Genomic DNA, 7,880 nt, shown 5'->3' with positions numbered 1-7,880 from the left:
TGCTCCAAGGAGGCATGAGGACTGCAGTTGTGGCCAGAGCAATAAATTGCAATGTCCGTACTATGTGGTGCCTAAGACAGCGCAACAGGGAGACAGGACGGACAGCTGATCGTCCTCGCAGTGGCAGACCACGTGTAACAACACCTGTACCGGATCGGTACATCCGAACATCACACCGGCGAGACCGGTACAGGACGGCAACAACAACTGCCTGAGTTACACCAGGAATGCACAATCCCTCCATCAGTGCTCAGACAGTCCGCAGTAGGCTGAGAGAGGCTGGACTGAGGGCTTGTAGGCCTGTTGTAAGGCAGGTCCTCACCAGACATCACCGGGCAACAACGTTGCCTATGGGCACAAACCCACCATCGCTGGACCAGACCGGACTGCCAAAAAGTGCTCTTCGCTGACGAGTCGCGGTTTTGTCTCACCAGGGGTGATGGTCGGATTCGCGTTTATCGTCAAAGGAATGAGCATTACACCGAGGCCTGTACTCTGGAGGGGGATCGATTTGGAGGTGGTCTGGGGAGGTGTTTCACAGCATCATCGGACTGAGCTTGTTGTCATTGCAGGCAATCTCAATGCTGTGCGTTACAGGGAAGACATCCTCCTCCCTCATGTGGTACCCTTCCTGCAGGCTCATCCTGACATGACCCTCCAGCATGACAATGCCACCAGCCATACTGCTCGCTCTGTGTGTGATTTCCTGCAAGACAGGAATGTCAGTGTTCTACCATGGCCAGCGAAGAGCCCAGATCTCAATCCCACTGAGCACGTCTGGGACCTGTTGGATTGGAGGGTGAGGGCTAGGGCCATTCCCCCCAGAAATGTTCGGGAACTTGCAGGTGCCTTGATGAAAGAGTGGGGTAACATCTCACAGCAAGAAATGGCAAATCTGGTGCAGTCCATGAGGAGATGCACTGCAGTACTTAATGCAGCTGGTGGCCACACCCGATACTGACTGTTACTTTGGATTTTGACCCACCCCCCCTTTGTTCAGGGACCCATTATTCAATTTCTGTTAGTCACATGTCTGTGGAACTTGTTTAGTTTATGTCTCAGTTGTTGAATCTTGTTATGTTCATACAAATATTTACACATGTTAAGTTTGTTGAAAATAAACGCAGTTGACAGTGAGGAAGTGTTTTCTTGTTGTTGCCGAGTTTATGTATTTTACTATTTACATTTTTGACAACTTTTACTTCACTGCATTCCTAAAGAAAATATTGTACTTTTTACTCGATACATTTTCCCTGACAACCCATAATTCACGCAATTATAAAGAGAACATGTGGTCATCCCTACTGCCTATGTTCTGGCGGACTCACTTAACACAAATGCATCTTTTGTAAATAATGGCTGTGTTGGAGTTGTGCCCCTTGCTATCTGTACATTTTTAAAACAAGAAATTGGTGCCATCTGCTTTGCTTAATATAAGACATTTGAAATGATTTATACTTTTGATACTTAAGTATATTTAAAACCAATTACTTTTAGACTTTTACTTGAGTCATTTTCTATGAAGGTATCTTTTACTCAAGTATGACAATTGGGTACTTTTTCCATGACTGGTCATTTCAATAACTGCTAAAAAGCCCTGTGTTTTTGCATGCATGTTTCATTCCGAAATAATAAGTGATTTTTATTTAACCCTTACTTTACCAGGTAAGTTGACTGAGAACACATTCTCATTTACAGCAACGACCTGGGGAATAGTTACAGGGGAGAGAGATGAATGAGCCAATTGTAAACTGGGGATGATTAGATGACCATATGAGGGCATTTATCCAGGACACCGAGGTTAACACCCCTACTCTTATGATAAGTGCCATGGTATCTTTAGTGATCAAAGAGAGTCAGGCGATCCATTTAACATCCCATCTGAAAGACAGCACCCTACACAGGGCAATGTCCCCAATCACTGCCCTGGGGCATTGGGATATTATATATTTTTTTTAGACCAGAGGAAGGGTGCATCCTACTGGCCCTCCAACACCACTTCCAGCAGCATCTGGTCTCCCATCCAGGGACTGACCAGGACCGATCCTGCTTAGCTTCAGAAGCAAGCCAGCATTGGGATGCAGGGTGGTATGCTACTGGATTACTAATGGGTATTTTCTAGACAGTTTACAAGGTCCAGAAAGCCACATTAGCAGGTAATTCATAGTGTTTATTTTGTCAGGAGGTATCAGCATTAATAGATGGCCTACTATCAGAGAATATGGCCTTCTCATACGCTGTTTGTCGTGGATCATCATTCTCCCAAGTTGTCCTGTAATTAATGTGGCCAACAATATGCTCAGTCATGCCCAGTTATTCAGCTAAGCTTACTGTGCGCTCTGTCTTTTCTACTCCCTGAGCAGCCTCATGCACCTAGAACCAAGAACACTTCAGTTGAACATGTTTTTTGGTTGGATGTCAATGTTTTCTCATCGGAGGGACAGGCAAAAAGTTGCTTAAAGTGATCCAAATGATAGCTCTTATCGTTCTCCGCTCTTTTTGTAGTTATCGTTGTGTGAATGCTCCTGTTCACTTGAATTATAACTTTTTATTTTGTAAATATTTCTATATCGTTATCGTCCTTGGTGTGGATCTGTTTCATGCTATTCAACACTCCACTCAGTATGGCTGCCTGTTTTGGGCCGTCAGAATCGCATCAGAATCAGGGCGAGACAGCTGCTCTCATTGTGTTTTTTGAAGAGTTTCTGTTCTTTCTTAACTAGTAAGTAACTCGGCTCCCACCAATTTGACAGCTTGTCAGTCCAGATCTCTCAGTGATATCCACTGATCTGGGTAGTGTATATGGCCAATATACCACGACTAAGGGCTGTTCTAATTCACGACGCAACGTGGAGTGCTTGGATATAGCCCTTAGCCGTGGTATATTGGCCATATACCACACCCCCCCGTGCCTTATTGCTTAAATAATCCCTTAACGTTATGTACTGAACTGCGAGACACACAGTGCTGTAAGGACAAAGGAAAAGCTTCACTGACAAAAAGCTTTCATCCATTGACATATAACACTACCCAGATCAGTTCAGGGCTCGAACCACCCAGTTTATAATATACCTTAAGAGATGTTTTTGATTCATTCCGATTTTTAGGCTACTAAAGGAAATTAAACACTGGGATTGGCCTCCTGTAATGGGTATTAGAATCAGATTATAGGTTACGCTATGGTTAACTATGATAAATACGGTATAACGGTATTTTGCTGGTGTTACAATGGTACCAGTTACATTATCTCATGGTTCATCATCGACGTCTGTTTTATAAGCATGAAATCACATCGTCTTGTTCGCAGAGCATATCTATAGTATGACCTGACACATACTCACATGGTACGTATTTAGGTAGGGTTACATTTGGGGGAAAAAGGCCCCTGTCCTGTACCTTTTTGTGAATGTACTTTTCACAGTTACGCAAACCACTATGAACATGATAACAATAATAATAATGGCGGCAGAACAAGTCTTCCACCCTGTATCGTCATTGACTACAGTAACGGACCGAGCTCTCATAGGGAAGCAGCTATGTTGAACGTTCTGGCCCTCCTGTGTTCTCTTCTTAAAGCTGCAATCTGGGATATTTGCAGACGTTTTCATCATTAGGTTTATCCAGCTCCATCCATAAGTTTATTTGGCGGGGCTGCCCTTTGGGCTGAAACACAAGTCTGGGATTGTAGCTTCAAATAGGATAGTTCACCACCTGTGTCTCTCTTCTCAAAGGGAATAGTTAACCTACTCTAACATCTCTTAAACCTCCTGCTTAGAATGATCTGATTGGTGATCTGCCCCTGAGTCACACCAGCTCATTTGTCAAAGGGGTTATTATACAGTGCTGTAGTATCAGGTTTCGTCATGAATGTTGTTCTGGAGTCAGCTCTGTATAGTGGTCTCTAACTGGTGCAGCCACAAAATCATAAAATCTGATTCTACAACGTGTTGGTCAAAACAAGCGGTGTGTATACCATACTAAAAAACCTGTTTAGCACGGCTAAGCCTGTAATGCAGAAAATTGGCATGTTTTTTTCTGTTCCATCTGAGAAATCCCTCAGCTCAGCCAGCCAATTCATTAACTTGATCTCTACTGTAAAAAGGCATCTAGACATTATCTCCCCCTGCTTCCAGCCTAACATTTGGTTTGTAGAAATGTTAAATCAAATTGATTTATATAGCCCTTCTTACATCAGCTGATATCTCAAAGTGCTGTACAGAAACCCAGCCTAAAACCCCAAACAGCAAGTAATGCAGGTGTAGAAGCACGGTGGCTAGGAAAAACTCCCTAGAAAGGCCAAAACCTAGGAAGAAACCTAGAGAGGAACCAGGCTATGAGGGGTGGCCAGTCCTCTTCTGGCTGTGCCGGGTGGAGATTATAACAGAATCAAATCAAATGTATTTATATAGCCCTTCTTACATCAGCTGATATCTCAAAGTGCTGTACAGAAACCCAGCCTAAAACCCCAAACAGCAAGCAATGCAGGTGTAGAAGCACGGTGGCTAGAACATGGCCAAGATGTTCAAATGTTCATAAATGACCAGCATGGTAAAATAATAATAATCACAGTAGTTGTCGAGGGTGCAACAAGTCAGCACCTCAAGAGTAAATGTCAGTTGGCTTTTCGTAGCCGATCATTGAGAATATCTCTACCGCTCCTGCTGTCTCTAGAGAGTCGAAACAGCAGGTCTGGGACAGATAGCACGTCCGGTGAACAGGTCAGGGTTCCATAGCCGCAGGCAGAACAGTTGAAACTGGAGCAGCAGCACGGCCAGGTGGACTGGGGACAGCAAGGAGTCATCATGCCAGGTAGTCCTGAGGCATGGTCCTAGGGCTCAGGTCCTCCGAGAGAGAGAAAGAAAGAAAGAGAGAATTAGAGAGAGCATACTTAAATTCACACAGGACACCGGATAAGACAGGAGAAATACTCCAGATATAACAGACTGACCCTAGCCCCCGACACAAACTACTGCAGCATAAATACTGGAGGCTGAGACAGGAGGGTCAGGAGACACTGTGGCCCCATCCGATGATACCCCCGGACAGGGCCAAACAGGAAGGATATAACCCCACCCACTTTGCCAAAGCACAGCCCCCACACCACTAGAGGGATATCTTCAACCACCAACTTACCATCCTGAGACAAGGCCGAGTATAGCCCACAAAGATCTCCGCCACGGCACAACCCAAGGGGGACAGCACCAACCCAGACAGGAAGACCACGTCAGTGACTCAACCCACTCAAGTGACGCACCCCTCCTAAGGACGGCCTGGAAGAACACCAGTAAGCCAGTGACTCAGCCCCTGTAATAGGGTTAGAGGCAGAGAATCCCAGTGGAGAGAGGGGAACCAGCCAGGCAGAGACAGCAAGGGCGGTTCGTTGCTCCAGAGCCTTTAGGAACATAATGTCTGTGTCTTGACATTTGCAACATTTGAAATTCTATCTCCACTGTCCTATTGAGAATGAACGTGTCTGGATGAGACGGATATCTTTTCTCAGCCAGTCGAAATCATGAATTGGCATCATTTTTATGGATATACAAAGACATATAAATAGAAAAACAGGCCAAACGAAATTAAATGTAGCTTCTTTGTTATTCTAGCAGCACGGTTTGACGTGACTGTGTTAGCCGTAGTTGGCTAGCTTGCAAGCAAAGGATAAGAACATTGCCAGGCAGCATGGCAACGGAACATTTGGAACGAATGACTGGGTCGCGTCCATAGATACAGAACAAAAACAATGTGCGAGGGGGATAGTCACTGGCAACCTAACCAATAGAATGAACGGACATTGTGATGAATTGGGTTAATTCATATTGTTACTTGAGCTAGATCATGAGGGCAGTTGGGATCATGGCTACTTAGCATTCAGTCGCATGTCACAAAGGTGGTAACACATTGAAAAGAACCTACGGATAAAAGTATTTTATCTTAGATACAACCAAGGTCTTAACATGGTGTCAGAAGTGGGATCAAGCTCAACAAGGACAAGTGTAAGTTCAAGTGTAAGTTCAAACAAAGCCAGCTTCGCTTCCTGGGGCACATCATTGATGCAAACTGTGTCAGGCCAGACCCGCAGGCATCTGAGTGATGCAGAGACAACGATACGCTCAGATTGAAAAAGTGTTTTAGCGAGCGTGTGGGCTTGCGAACGCTTTGAGAAGTACCTCTACGGACTAGGCAGCTTCAGGCTGGCTCACCGGCCACAAACCTCTTGTGCCCCACATTAACAGCAAGGACATGGGCAATGTTCCTATCAGGTGTCAAAGACTGCTGATGAGGTTGATGAGTTACAGTGGAATCGCAGAGTACGCTCCAGGAAAGACACTCGCCGTAGATGATGCTCTGTCCAGTGGTCCACCGAGAAATGACGAGGGTGCAGCTCACTCCCACAGCGACATGACATCAGTTGTAAGTAACATACCTGCTTCTCCACGGAGAATGGAGGACATCAGACTGAACACAGAATCCGACCCACAGCTGCAGTCAGTGCTGTGGTTCATCAGAAATGGGTGGCCATGAGTACTTAGAGAAAACACCTGAATCGATAAGAGACTTTTCTCAGGTGAGAGGGGAACTATCAGAGACACATGGACTAGTGATCAAGGAGAAACCGCATAGTCATTCCCACATGCATGAGGAAAGAGATCCTACATAGGATTCAAGATGGACACCAAGGGCTGGTTAAGTGCAGGGAGAGAGCTAACCAGTCAGTGTGGTGGCCTAAAATCTCACAGGAGATTAGTCACAGAGGTGGAAATGTGTGCAGTTTTGCTGTGAAACTAGGAGCACACCGAGAAAAGAGCCATTCATGTCTAGTGAGCCTTCCATCCAGACCACGGCAGAAAATAGCAATAGATCTGTGTGAGTCCTAAAAGCAAAGCTACCTAGTAGTGTAGATTCTACTATTCTAGATTCCTAGAAATCCTCCACCTCCCAACCACGACCAGTAGCCAGGTCATAGCCAAGCTCAAAGCAGCCTTTGCTAGGTTCGGAATCCCTGAGATCTTGATTAGCGATCATGACCCCCCAAACCCCCCCCCCCCCCCAGTGGGCAAGTACAGAGCTAAAATAACTCAGTAAGGAGTATGAGTTCATACATGTGACAAGCAGCCCCCACTTCCCACAAAGTAATGGACATGTGGAGAGGGCTGTACAGACAGCCAAGTGGATAATCAAGCAGACAGACCTTCTGCTCGCCCTGATGATGTACAGAGCCACTCCCTTAACATCCACAGGGTTCAGCCCGGCTGATCTACTGATGGGGAGAAAGAACAGGACAACCCTCCCTTCCTTGGAAGAGAGTCTGAAACCGAACTGGCCTGACCAGGAGAAGGTCAAACAGGTAGACGCTCCTGCAAAACGTAAGCAGGCGTTTTACTACAACCGCAGCAATGGAGTCAGAAATCTTCCATCACTGAGCTCTGGGGACACAGTGCTCACGACACCAGCTGTTGTTCAAGGACAGGTGGAAACTGGGTGGAAACTGCCCAAGGGGGGCAGTTCAGAAGGAACAGGCGCCATCTACAGCTAGTGCCAAGCAGAACGACACCAGACCAGGTCACAGAGACCGTGTCCATGACCTCTGAGGTGTCTGGTGAGTCAGGGGAGAGACCAACTGTTTCTCCTCACAGGGATGTGCCTCTTCCACAAACAGGAATAGGGACTAATGTCACAGGAATAGGGACTAATGTCACAGGAATAGGGACTAATGTCACAGGTTCAGGACCAGTGAGAAAGCCAGTAGAGAGACTGGACTTGTACTACTTTAAAAAGAAAGATCACCTCTATTTAAAAAAAAAACCCCGAAAAAGATGGCGGCTAAAAGAGACATGTTGTTTGTTCTGTTTATGAGCTTACTTGTTGATTAGCCAAACACA

Source organism: Salmo salar, chromosome 15, assembly GCF_965601325.2.
Source record: "Salmo salar chromosome 15, fSalSal1, whole genome shotgun sequence".
NCBI classification, from domain to species: domain Eukaryota; kingdom Metazoa; phylum Chordata; class Actinopteri; order Salmoniformes; family Salmonidae; genus Salmo; species Salmo salar.
Note: the sequence above shows the minus strand (reverse complement) of the source record.